Below are 14,482 nucleotides of genomic sequence, written 5' to 3' on the forward strand. Positions count from 1 at the left end.
AACTGCAAAGTGCACCATTCATATTGTAAACCATGTACAAACACAAATAGGAGCTTGCCAGTTTCAGTTTTTTCTTTTGCCTTAAATAGTAATATTGCCTATCTGGAAGACAGGGAGTTCTAACACCTGTATTCATAAAATTTGGAGTTCATATTCTCTATCTTTTGGTTTGAGAATGTAGTATGCCACTCAAATTTCTTTGGCATAGCTCCAGGACATGCTCTTAATTCTTTCAAAAAGGTAATTAGAGTCCAACATAAGTAGAATCTCTTAATGACAGTAATTTCTAAGACTGATTGAATGATAATATTTAGCTGAGAGATATATCCCTTTAGCTTCAGGGTCAGTATCAGAAAAAGGATGGAAGAGGGACCTTGGCAACAATAGAACAGAGAGCAGTGATTCTTGGGTAACCAGCAGTGATGATGCTACCACTAATTAAAGGAGAATGACAACCATAGGGACCATGAAAAAAAATCGCAGCAAAGGAAAGAATATAAATTTGTATTCCAAGTTAAAAAAAAAAAAAAAAAAACTAGGTGGGAGCTAAAAGTCAAAAACTGAGACTGCCACTCACATTCTTGATTGTCTTCAAATTGTGAGCATCTCTAAGGAAATAGGACTACACCTATGTCAATCTGAATCTATCTTTAACACACAGATATAATTATATACATACTAATGTAATTGTAATTTTTTTTTGTTTCTGAGAAAATATTTTGCACTAGTTAGGCAACATTTAAAAATTCATGAGTCAACTTCTGCTTCTGACAAGATGAAGTAGAGATATTTTTCCTATTCCTTCTACTAAGTACAACTGTAAACCCTGGACACTGTAAACCCTGGATACTAATATATATTAATAATAATATATGATAATATAATATATATATTAGTGTCCACTAATGTGTATATAGTATATATTAAGTCTCAGTATATATATATGTGTGTGTATATATATGTATATATGTAGTGTGTATATATGTATATGTGTGTATATGTATATTTATATATTTATATATAGAAAGAGAGAGAGAGAGAGACTCTGAAAGAATATATAAGACTCTGAAAGATGCAGAAAAAGAAAGCAGACTAGCTAGGGACTATAAAACCCAAACAAATGATGGTGAGTTTACTGGATTATCTTTTAGCTTCATATTCCCCAGATTTGGAGGGGCTAACAACCTGGAAAATCCAACAGATACAGATAAAAAATAGCCCCAAGAAAGGCCTACTCATTTACTAAAAGAACCAGAAAAGGGGTAGCCTAGCAAGACAGAAAACTTTTCAAAGTAACTGCTCTACTCTAGCCAAATATCAGAAAAATATATGGCCTCACCTTTACCCATAACAGCAAAGACTGAGAAGGAAGCCTAGACTTTCACCCTCACCTTGTTGTAGCAAAGGACTCTAAACTCCATTCTCTGGTGGTATCAAGAAAGGGCCAGTAGGGAGCTGTGACTTTTATAGATCCACGGGTCAATAAGCCTCTCCTCCCCATGGTCAGTTAAGACCAGATGGTGAATGTGTTACAGTAACGTGACATCCCACCCCCTCCTTGCTGGGCAACGTCAGAGGAGGCCAGGAGAATCAGGACTCTCACTAGTGCCCAGCAATAATAAGGTCACTTCCTTTCTATAGTGCCAGTAGAGATCATTTGTGGAGCATTGAGGCCTTCCTGTCTTTCCCAGTCAGGCTGGTATCCGGCTCATTGGGAAGCCCAAACTTCCACTCCTGTCTGAAAGTAATTAGGCATACCTCTCCGACTTGGATATTAACAGAGGATGAATGCGGAACCTAGACTTCTACCATATCTAGCAGTAACAGGTGATGTCTGCCCTTCACTTGCCAGACTGGTGTCAAAGGAAGCCAGCTAACACAATAGGCTTAAAAAAGATCAAGAGTCTTATAGTACATACAACGTCCAACTTTTAAGAGAAAATCTCATCATACCAAAAACCAGGAAAACCTCAAACTGAATGAAAAACAGACAATCTAAAGACTGTGACACTGAGATGACAGAGATGTTAAAATTACCTGGAAAAAATTTGAGACCAGTCATGTTAAAAATCCTTAAATGAGCAATTACAAACATGCTTTCAGCAAATGGAAAAATAGCTTCAGCAAAGAAAGAAAAATTATAAAGAAGGATCAAATGTTAATTTTACAAATAAAAATATGATAATAGAAATAAAAACTCAATGGATAAGATCAAAAACAGAATGGAAGGAACAGAGGAGAGAACCAGTTATCCCGAAGATAGAACAATAGATATAGAAATAGAATTACCCAATATAAACAATAGAGAGATTCAAATAGATTTGAAACAAAATTTACAGAGCCTCAGGAACATGTAGGACTACAAATAAAAATCTAACATTTATGTTAGCAGAGGCCTGGAAGGAGAGGAGAGAGGACATAGGACTGAAAATTACTTGAATAAATAATGGCTGAAATCATCCCAAATTTAACAAGAGACATAAACCATCTAACAAAGTAAGACAAGCAAACTCTAAGCACATTAAACACAAAGAAATCTATGCTAAGACATGGATCACAGTAATATTTGGAAAACTAAAGACACAGAAAATATCTTGAAAGCAGCGAGAGAAAATATTTATAAGAGATAAAAATCTACTAGTAGATTTTTCATGGGGAATCATGAAGGCCAGAAAGATGTGGCACATTTTTCAAGCACTGAAAGCAAACAAACAAACAAACACCAAAAACGTGTCAAACTAGAATTCTATGCTCAAAGAAAGTATTCTTCAGAAAAAAACAGAAATTAAGACATTCTCAAATAAAAGAAGACTAAGGGAATTTGTCACCAGTAGACCTACTCCAAATGAATGGCTACAGAAAATTCTTTAAACAGAGACAGGAAACAATAAAGGAAGAATCTTGAACCCCATGAGGAAAGAAAGAACAGTAAGAGAAAAAAATATGGGTAAGTGCCACAAAATTTTCTTCTCCCCTTGAATTTTCTAAGTTATGTTTAATGGTTGCAACAAAAATCGTTAACATTATTTGATATGAGTATGTAAAATGTTTGATATGTACATAAAAATTTTAAGAAAATTATAAATGGAGAAGGGTAAACAGATATATATTAAAGGGATATACTGTTTCTACATTTCATTCAAACTGATAAAATGTTGACATCAGTTAGACATAAGTTGTGTTTATGTAATATAATATTTAGAAGAAATACAAAAAGATACAGTCAAAATACTATAGATAAATAAAAATGGAATTCTAAAGAACATTCAAGTAACTCACAGGAAAGCAGGAAAAAGAATATGGAGAAATTAAAAGAAGAGATAACAAATGGCAAATAAATAATAAATTGTCAGATTAAGTCCTACTACAGCAATATTTATATTAAATGTAAATAGTCTAAATATGTTAATCAAATGCAGAGATTGACAGAGTGGATTAAAAACATCACCCAAACATACACTATTTAAAGAGAATTCCTTCAAATATAACAGCACAGGCAAGTTAAAAGTAAAAGGACGGGGGAAAGTTTTCTAACTAAACCTTAATCAAAAAGCAGAAATAGTTATATATTATATATCAAATAAACTAGACTTTAGAAAAAATAAAATTAACAGAGACAGAGATAGATTCTACATCATAATAAAAATGGATCACTCCACCAAGAAGACACAGTAATCTTATATGCATATAAACCAAAAAGAGGGCTGTAAAGCAAAACTTGATAGAACTGAAAGAATGAGTCAAATCTGTAAGTATAGTGCAAGACTTCAACATCCCTCTCTCAACAATTGATAGAAGTATGTAAGAAATCAAAAAGTGCATATAAGAACTTATCAATACAACCAACAAACAGGAACTAAAAGACATTTATAAAACACTTACTCAAGGATATAGCAAAATATACATTTTTTGAGATCCCATGAAACATAAACCAAAATGGACCACATCTCAGGCCATAAGAATAAAGAAAAAAAAACTCAACAAATTTAAAAGGATTAAAACCATACAGAATGTATTCTCTATTCATAATCAACTAAAAACTAGATATCAATAACACAAAAGGAACAGGAAAATCTACACTTGGAAACTAAACCTCACACTTCTAAATAATCCATCAATGAAAGAGTATGTCTTAAATCACAAAACACATCAAACTGAATGAAAGGTGAAAATAAAACTTCAAAATTCGTGGGATTCAACTAAAACAGTGCTGAGAAATTTATAGCACTAATGCTTATATTAGGAAATAGAAGTCCCAAGACAAAAATCTAAGTTTTCATCTCAAGGATCTAGAAAAAGAACAAAATAAACTCAAGACAAGCAGAAGAAAAAGAATAAAGAGATAAAATCAATAAAAATGAAAGGACAAAAATAGAGAAAAATCAATGCAACAAAAAATTGTTTCCTTGAAAAGATCAATGAAGCTGATAAGCCTCTAGAATCAAGAATAAAAACCAGAACTACAGACCCTAAAAACATCAAAAAGATAATAAGGAAATATCTTAATTTTACATGTATAAATTTAACAATATAAATAAAATGGACCAATTACTTAAAAAGCACAAACTATCACAACTTACCCAATTTAAAATAGAACATTTGAACATAGCCCTATAAATATTAAGGAAACTGGATTTTTAATTTAAAACTTTCCTGAAAAATGCCTAGGCCCAGATGATTTCATTAGATAATTTTATCAAACATTTAAAGAATGTATAACACTGTCTTAAGTTAGCTCAAACTGCTATAACAAATAACCTAGACTGTGTCACATAAAAAAATAAATATTTATTTCTCACAGTTCTGGAGGCTGAAAGTCTCTTCTAATAAGCACACTAATCCCACCATGGCGCGTCCACCTTCATACTTACCAAAGGTGCCATCTCCAAATACCACCACATTGGGGATGGGGTTTCAACACATGAATTTCAAGGGGACATAAATAAGCATGCAGTCCATAATATTCTGCCTCTGGTCCTCCAAAATTTATGTCCTTCTCAAATGAAAAATACATTCATTACATCACAACAGCCCCTAAAGTCTTAACTCATTCCACCATCAACTCTAAGATCTAAAATCCAAATTCTTCTCTAAATATCAACTAAATCAGATATAGATGAGACTTAAAGTATAATTTATCCTGAACCAAATTCCTTTCCAGCTGTGAACCCATGAAACTAGAAAAGTTATGTCTTCCTAAAATATAATGGCATAAACAGACATAGAATTGACATTCCCATTCCAAAAGGGACTAATAGGAAAGAAGTTAGAGGTGGCAGGTAGCAAGCAAATCCAAAACCTAACAAGGAAAACTCCCTGAGATCTTAAGCCTTAAGAACAGTCTAGTCTCTTTGTATAGATGCTCTGCCTTCTGGACCCACTGGGGCTGATTCTGCTCCCACATTTCTGTCAGATGTGAGGTTCCATCCCCAGGATGGTGTCTGGTGGGGGTCTTACCCATAAGGTTCAGTAGAGCCCTGGTGGGAATGTAAATAATACAGGTACTCTGGAAAAAGTTTGGCAATTTCTTAATCAACTAAACACACAAATACCACATGACTTAACAATTATACTCATGGGCATTTATCCCAAAGAAATGAACTTAAGTTTACACAAAAATTTGTACACAAATATTCATAGCAGCTTTATTCATAATAGCCAAAACTGGAAGCAACTCAGATGTCCTTCAGCAGGTGAAAGTTTTAACAAACTGCTGTATATCCATATAGAATACTATTTAGCAAAACAAAATAAAAAAAAAACAAAAAACAAACCACTATTGATACACAGCAACATGGATGAATCTCCGGAGAATAATTCTGAGTGAAAATACTAGTCCCAGAAGACTATATACTGTATGATTCCATTCATATAAAGTTCTTAGAATGACAAAATTATCATGGAATACCAATGAGTGATTTCCAGTTGGTTAAGGATAGAGAAGAGGTATAGGAGGGAAGTAGTTGTGGCTATAAAAAGGCAACAGGAACATGGCTATGGAATTGTTCTCTATTTTGACTGCATCAATTTCAATGTCAATATCTTGGTTGTGATAATGTACTACAGTTTTGGAAGATGTTACTAATGGGGAAAAGTAGGCATAGTGTACAAAATATCTCTGTATTATTTCTTACAACTGCTTGTGAATCTACAATTATCTCAAAATGAAAAATTTAATTAAAAAGAGTTTACTCAGTCACCAGTTACATGCCATAAATATTTTTCATGCATACTTATTAATGTTTAAAATATTTTTTGACATTTAAAAAATTTAAGATAGTTTAGAAAACTTTCTATCTTTTCATAAATTAGAAGCTTTTTAAGTAAGCCTGTGAAAATATTCCTCCTCCTTCCCACCCACCGAAAAAATGTGATGATAGATTGAGAATGGACTGCAGATAATAAGCCAATTTCACATTCTTTTATTTGATGTATATTAAAAAAAGTAAGCATTTAGCAGGTAAACATCTCTTGAATAAAAAAGAAATATTTTAATTTAAAAAAAGTAAGCATTTAGCAGGTAAACATCTCTTGAATAAAAAAGAAATATTTTAATTAAAAAAAAGTGAGCATTTAGCTTTTATTTGATATATAAAATATAAAATGTATTACAAACCATCTTAAGCCAATTTGGTTTTTACAACTCTTATGTTATTTTTGGTAGATAATGACAAGTCCCCAAAGATGTTTAAGAAAATTATTAGTTTCTTTCTCAAAATCTCATTACCAGGTATAATAAAAGCTAGTGTTAGTGAAACTCAAGTAAAAATATTGTTTTAATGATGACAAGTATAATAGATATAATAATAATATATAATATAATATAATATAAATTAAGATGATTATTTTAAATGACTACAAATCCTATAATCTTGGCAGTAATGATGTTATAGCATGCCACTCTTAATAATTATGGCTTGAAAAGGAATTAAGAGTGCTCTCACAGTGATGAGCATTGAGTAATGTATGGAATTGTTGAATCATTATATTGTACACCTGAAACTAATAAAACACTATGTTAATTATACTTTTAAAAATGTACTCAGGAGTTGAGATTTAATAAAAATAATATTTAAAAAAATTATGTTTTGATAATCAATCTATCTCAACTAATGTCAAACAAAATTAAGAAGAAGAGCAGAGCCTAGTGGGGGAAAGATGCAAATAAATTATGGTTTAAGGTGACAAAGACTATTACAGATGTATGAATAATATGGTAGCTAAAACAGCCAAGCAGCTATTTGTATCCAGCACAGCCATGAAAACTTTTTGGAAGACTGCAATAAGGAATAGGATTTACAGGATAAGAAGAAGTTTAGTTTTGGACATGTTTTGTTTGAAAATCCACATTAGTCATTTAAGTGGAGATATTTATTCATTTAACAGGAAGGTTATTTTATTTTTTGTGCCCCCCCTTTTTGTAGTTTCAAGTTTTTGTTTAAATTCTAGTTAGTTAATATACAGTGTAATATTGGTTTCAGGTGTAGAATTTAGTGATTCATCACTTACATACAACATCCAGTGCTCATCACAAGTGCTGTCCTTAATATCCATGATCAGTTTAACCCATTACCCTGCTCAGCTCTCTGAACAAATCAACCCTCAATTTGTTCACTATCCCCTACCATGTTCATCTGTTTTGTGTCTTAAGTGGAGATATTTAGAAGACAGTGGTATATTAATGAGTTTAGAGTTCAGAGATGTCTTAGATGTAGAATAGATTAAAAATCATTTGTATGACTTTAAAGCCCTAAAACCAGATGGGACTGATTACCAATGGAGTAGGTGCATTCCAGGAAGACCAACATTCAAATATTGTAGCTCTTCAATATTCAGCAGTCAAAAAGATGGGGCAATAACCAGGGAAAATGTGAAGCAGCAGCTACGATGAGGGAGTAAAACTGACACAACGTTGTCTTAGGAATTAGGCAAAAAAAGAAGTACTTGTGATAATTTACCCACCTATGTTTTCTAATCTAAGTGTTTGTTTGTGTGAACTACTGCAAATATTGCCCAAGCTGGCCAGAACTACCTGCGTCTGATTAATCTGGAGGTCAGGATAAAGTTCTAGCAATTTTAATTATCTTCAGAGATTAGTAAATAAAGCAACAGGGATCCTTAATCTCTTACTTGCCTTTCCAAAATCCCCAAATTCTGAAAACAAAGAAAGATTTGTAATTCCCTTGGTAATAAAACCTGAACTATCCTTTATCTTTTGTCAACAAAACCTAATTTGAATTGACATAAGACATTTTATTATCTTCAGTTTTTACTCAGTGTGAATAGTCATACATTTTGCTGCCAAAAACTATTCCTGGGTTTGATCTTGACGTGCTGCCCTGGACCCTTCAGCATGTGCTATGTAATTTATAGTGTGTAGACCTCATTATCTCTTCCAAACCTGAAATATCTAAATTCTGAATGACATCTAATTTCAAAAGTATTAGAGAAGCTAACCGTGGTCTTCTATAAAAATATTCTAGCTCTGTGTGTACTTCATATGAAACAGTCTATTTTAACTGAAAATAAATTAAGATTATAATAGCCTAGTACATAATAAAATAATTCCATTCCCCACTCCCCACCTGGATGTACTTTACTTTTCCTAAGAAGAGTGATTTTCTAACTGTAAACACAGATGTGGAGAAATTATTTATCTTATTCTTTCCTTTTTGGTTCTTTTAAAAATTGAAGTATAATTAATATACAATATTCTATTAGTTTCATGTATAAAATACAGTGGTTTGACATTTGTGTATTGTGACTGATCACAATATATCCAGTTGCCATCTGTCACTATATATGTTTATACAATATTATTGCCTATATTCCCTATGCTGTATATTACATCTCTATCACTTACTTATTTTATAACTGGAAGTTTATACCTCTTGATCCCCTTCACATATTTTGTATCCCCTCACTCTGGTCCCCTCTGGAAACCACCACTCTGTTCTCTGTATCTATTAGTTTGGGACAGGAGGATTGTTTTGTTTTGTTTGTGGGTCTATCTTGATTTTTAGATCCTACTTAAAAGTGCAATAATGCAGTATTTGTTTTTCTCTGTCTGACTTACTTAACACAATACCCTCAAGGTCCATCCATTTTGTTGCAAATGGCAAGATTTTATTCCTTTTTTAATGGATGAGTAATATATATATATGTATATATAATATACAAATATTTATATGGATATATAAAAATATAAAAATATAAAATATAAATATATAATATAAATATATAAAATATATTAAAAGATAAAATATATAAATATATATAAATGTATACATATATGTGTGTGTATATATATATATAAGTGTGTGTGTATATGAATTCTTTATCCATACATCTATTGATGGGCATTTAGGTTGTTTTCATATCTTTGCTATTCTAAACAATGTGGCAATAAACATGAGGATGTATATATCTTGTAAAAACCTAGGCACAAAACAGGAAGGCCTCTTTCATGGAGAGATGGCAGAGCACTAGACAAGAAACAATGATGTACAGGTCAGACATCTGAGTGAGATTGCAGCAGCCTAGGCAGTGCTTTGACACTGTATAGCAAAGCAGAAAATATAACAGAGGGTAGACAGGTGCACCTGTCCTGGAGGAAGGGATTTCAGTCAGCAAGAGGCAGCTCTAGCAAGAGGCAGCTCTAATTATACATGACTTCTCAGTGCTACCTTTTTGACCCAGCAATTCCAAGAGGAAAAAAATGGTTTTACCTGGTATCCCCCACTAGGAAAAATTAAAAGATCTTTATTTGGTTTATTTATCCTAGCATCACTGAGGATTCTCAGGCATATTTGGGAAGAGGAATACTCAGAAATAGAGTAATGTTTAGTCAAATAGAAATTTAAACTCTATAGAGCTGTACTCAACAATTAGCAAAGTTTAGGACATCCCAGTTATACTACAATCTGTAATAAGTTGATAAATAATTTTGGACTTTGAATCATTTATGTATCCATTTCTCCCTTTCTTTTGTGACAATAATGTGTAATATTTTTGGTTTACATTTCTAATTCTCACATTAAATTATAAACTCTTAATTGCAAGGAGTACATCTTATTCACCTTCCCATCCAAATTATTCATAGTGATACAGACTAATAATGGGAGTAAATATTTTTTTAGGTAAATAAGACAATGAAACAATGAGTTCTATATTTGCAATGATGAAAAAAAAGGATTTTAATAAACTCTTTTGTGTGGGGAAAGAACACTGGTTATTAAATGGTCCTGGATAAAATGCTAGTTTTGTTGTGTATCTGTAATGTTGACCAATCATGTGACCTTCAGCAATTCACTTAACTTCAGATCATCTTCACTGATCCATGCATACATAGTAAAGAATGCAAACTGTACTAGGTATTTTCTAAAATCTTTTACACCAGGAACATCTCATGTTTATATTTCAAAACCAAATATATCTGTGTTAGAAATGATGTGTATTTGTATGGGTATGTGTGTATGTGCTTATGTGGAGATGTAGGATAAAGACATAGAGTGCAGGAGAAAGCTTAGCTCAAACACTAGGATGTCTACCTAGTCAAAGACCAAACTCCCTATGAGTGTCGGATCTCTTCTTTTAAGAAGTCTCTTTTTTTGTCCTTCTCAAGGCATTGTTGGATGCCAGAAAAAGATTTGTATTTTCATAATGGCAGGGAAGAATCTTAATTAATCCTCTTGTGTGAGCTAGTGACTGGTCACAACTGCTGAAGCCTGTCATCCCTCATTTAGACTCTAAGACATCCTTGTTCTGACCCTGGACCTACTCTGGCTCAATAGTTTATTTCATCATTTCTAAGTGTATCACTAGGTTTATGAGAACTTTGGAATCCCCCATTGCACCATATATAAGTAGTAGGGAATTTGGGATACTCTCTCAACCACTCTGAATCTAATAGAGGGCACTAGGTGGAATGTGGCATCATGCTGACTCAACTTTCCAGATATAGGATATAAGAAAGATATAGGATATAGGAAAGAAGTAAGAAGCAAAATAGCACTCATTTCCCACCCCAAGACACACATGCATTAGTTTCCCCATTAAACCTATTTGGGTATATCTACCATACTCCCCCATTAAATTTACTGCCAGGAAATGTAGTGACTAGGGACACTCACATTTCATCTCTTATTCTTCTGCCTTATTTCTTCCTCTTCAAGGGTAGAGGACATTTCAATTTTCCAGTTATGTTCCATAGGAACTTATTTTACATTATTCTTCCTATCCACCCCTGTAGTTGAGGTGAATATATAAGCTAGGCTGAAAACTGGGACATTTTCAAAAATAGAAGAGAGAAGTACAAGTGCTAAACTGGATGTGACAACTGAACAAAAGGCAAAAATTAAGACTGTCCTTGTCTATAACTCTACTTATTATAAGATTCTGTGAGTCAATGCAACTAGATTTGACCCAATATAGTAAAGGGAAACTTGAAATTTAGAAGACTTTGGGGCACCTGGGTGGCTCGGTCGTTAAGCATCTGCCTTCAGCTCAGGTCATGATCCCAGGGCCCTGGGATCGAGCCCCGCATCAGGCTCTCTGCTCAGTGGGAGTCTGCTTCTCCCTCTCCCACTCCCCTCCACCCCCGCTTGTGTTCCCTCTCTTGGAACACAAGCAGGGGTTGAGTTATTTGGCAGAGAGAGACAGCGAGAGAGGGAACACAGCAGGGGGGTAGTGGGAGAGGGAGAAGCAAGCTTCCCACGTAGCAGAGAGCCCGATGTGGGGCTCGATCCCAGGACTGTGGGATCATGACCTGAGCGGAGGGCAGACGCTTTAATGACTGAGCCACCCAGGTGCCCCAAAATAAATAAAATCTTAAAAAAAAAGAAATTTAGAAGACTTCTTTCTTAATAAAGTATGTAATAAAGTATGACTTTAAAAGCACTGTTTCCCTAGAGACTCAAAGAGGTTAGCCTCATACTCCAAACTAAGCAAATGACGACTTTGGTTTAGTCAGGAGCCAACATTTCCCTGAAGTAATAAATGTCTTTGATGGGATTGGGGGAAGCGTGGGAGGAGGTGATGGTTGTGGAGCTGGCATTAGAGAAAAAGAAAAAAAAATCATTTGATATTTTAGAAATATTGTGTTTAAATATAGTTAATGACTAGAGCAAAAGGCGAATTTTTTAAGGTATTTATTTTGTGGATTGGAAGGTTGACCTGCTATATATCTTTCATTTTCTATCTCATTTACAATTCATGTTACATGTTTATTATACACATTTTTAAATTAAAAAATAAATAGAATGATTCATTTAATTGCATATGTACAATTTAATCGTGCTATAATTAAAGATATGACTTTAACACTGGAAATGGCATCCAAAAACATTTTATTCACATAAAACAAGAGATTCTGTTATTTCAATTTTAAAGAAAGCAGATAACCAAATTGCCAATTGCCCATCATGTTATATCCTGAATTCATGCTATTGGGAAATGCATTATTAAGAAGTTTTACTCTCCTTCTAATAATGACAGTCAGAGCAATCTGGAATGTAGGATTGTGAGGAATACAAGTGTCTTTCAATTGCATGCAAAAGAAAGCCTCAAAAATTCCCAGGAAAAGAAAATGCCATAGCTCATTTTAACAATGCTATTTATAGCTTCCTAGAGTGAGTAATTTACCAAAATAAGTGGCAAGGCATTTTATTACCATTATATAGTTTTGTCACTTATAAAGTTATATCATTAGTTTCCAGATGTATATAGATTGTGTGAGAATATAAACTGGTTGAGTTGTTTTTTTCTATTTCTGTGAAAAATGCCACTGGTATTTTGATAGGGATTGTACTGAAACTGTAGAACACTGGGTAGTATGGATATTTTAATAACATTGTCTTCCAATCCATAAATATGAATGTCTTTCCATTTTTCTGTGTCTTTAATTTCTTTAATATTTTATAGTTTTCAATATACAAGTCTTTCACCTCCTTAGTTAAGTTTATTCCTAAGTATTTTTTTTTAATTTTTGTTTCATATTGTTGGTGGGAATGAAAAATAGTGCAGCCACTAAATGGAGGTTCAGAAAAACTTAAAAGCAAAACTACAATATGATCCAGCAGACTCACTTGGGGGTATTTATCCCGAAAAATTGAAATCAAGATACTAACGCTCCTGTCTTCACTGCAGCACTGTTACCAATAGCCAAGATGTGGAAACAACCGAAATGTCTATCAACAGATGAATGGATGCAAAAAAATGTGGTATGAACACACAATGGAATACTATTCAGCCTTAAAGGAGAAGGAAATTTTGCAATATGCAACAACATGAATGAACTGTGAAGACATTATGTTAAATGAAATAAGGCAGTCACAAAAAGAGATACTGTGTGATTCCACTTATATGAAGTATCTAAAATTCATTTAAGTAGGAAATAAAATTCATATAAATAAAAATTATATGAAATTCATATAAGTCAAATTCATAGAATCAGAGTGGACTGTTGGTTGCTAGGGGCTGGGAGAAGGGGCGTTAATAATCAATGGGCATAAAGTTTCAGTCAAACAAGATGACTAAACTCTAGAGGGTTTCTGTGCAACATTGTACCTATAGTCCACAATGTTTGGTACACTTAAAAATTTAAGAGGGTCATGGAGCACTGGGTGCTATACTCAAACAATGAATCATGGAACAGTACATCAAAAACTAATGATTTAATATATGGTGATTAACAGAACAATAAAAATTTTTTTAAAAATTTAAGAGGGTCGATTTCATCATGTTAAGTGTTCTTACCATAGTAAATTTTTTTTCAAAACAATAAAATGACGAAAAAGAATGTAAAATGGTTGAAAATGAGTGGACTCTAAATTCTGAGGTGTCTAGAAAGTGCTTTAGAGCTGGAGAGTAGCAAAAGCAGAGACAAATGGAGGCCCAAATAGTATTTAGAATTTTGATGGTTAATCAAATTTGATTAGGTTATTATACATTTTAAAAAGGCACTTAGAGTTGGAGAGTATTAAAAAACATTTAGTGGCAAAAATCAAAAGGTACAATTAAAAGCAGTTCAAAGCCCACGGCACAAGTATTTATTTTCTTAAAGCAAAGTGAATTAGACTTTCAAAAGGTCAAAACAATTGTAAGTTAGAGAAAAAAAGCAAATGTTAGAGGAAGAGAAAGTCAAGAGAGCAATCATCTGGAAGCTACCCTGACAAAGCAAAAGATGTAAACAACATCCAGCTTTCATTTGGATGCCTAACTCTCGAGTAGAATGTTTATATCATGAACATGCATAATTATTGGCTTAAACACTAAGAAAATCCAGGGAAACAGAAAGGGTTGGACTAGAGGATAAGGAGGCGGGGGGGGGGGGTAGTTAAACAAAAAATTCCACAAGTTTAAATGAAAGAAAGCTTTGGCAAAACAAAATCCAAAATTGAATTCTTAATCACCAGCTTCCTCTCTCACACTCAGAAGATGGACTATATCATTAACCTAAAAAGATGGGCATAGAGTCACACAT

General features: G+C 33.2%; 1 long non-coding RNA gene across 2 annotated transcripts in view; it reads left to right on the top strand.

Annotated features, from left to right (window-relative positions):
* Positions 1–14,482, top strand: part of LOC118542020 (uncharacterized) — a 102,849-nt gene that overhangs the window by 84,876 nt on the left and 3,491 nt on the right. For both annotated transcript variants that reach the window (XR_013446306.1, XR_004920380.2), the window contains one exon: positions 13,147–13,220. This is a non-coding gene — a long non-coding RNA (uncharacterized LOC118542020). The remainder of the gene's footprint in view (positions 1–13,146; positions 13,221–14,482) is intronic.

Source organism: Halichoerus grypus, chromosome 3 (assembly GCF_964656455.1).
Source record: "Halichoerus grypus chromosome 3, mHalGry1.hap1.1, whole genome shotgun sequence".
Taxonomy (NCBI): Eukaryota; Metazoa; Chordata; class Mammalia; order Carnivora; family Phocidae; genus Halichoerus; species Halichoerus grypus.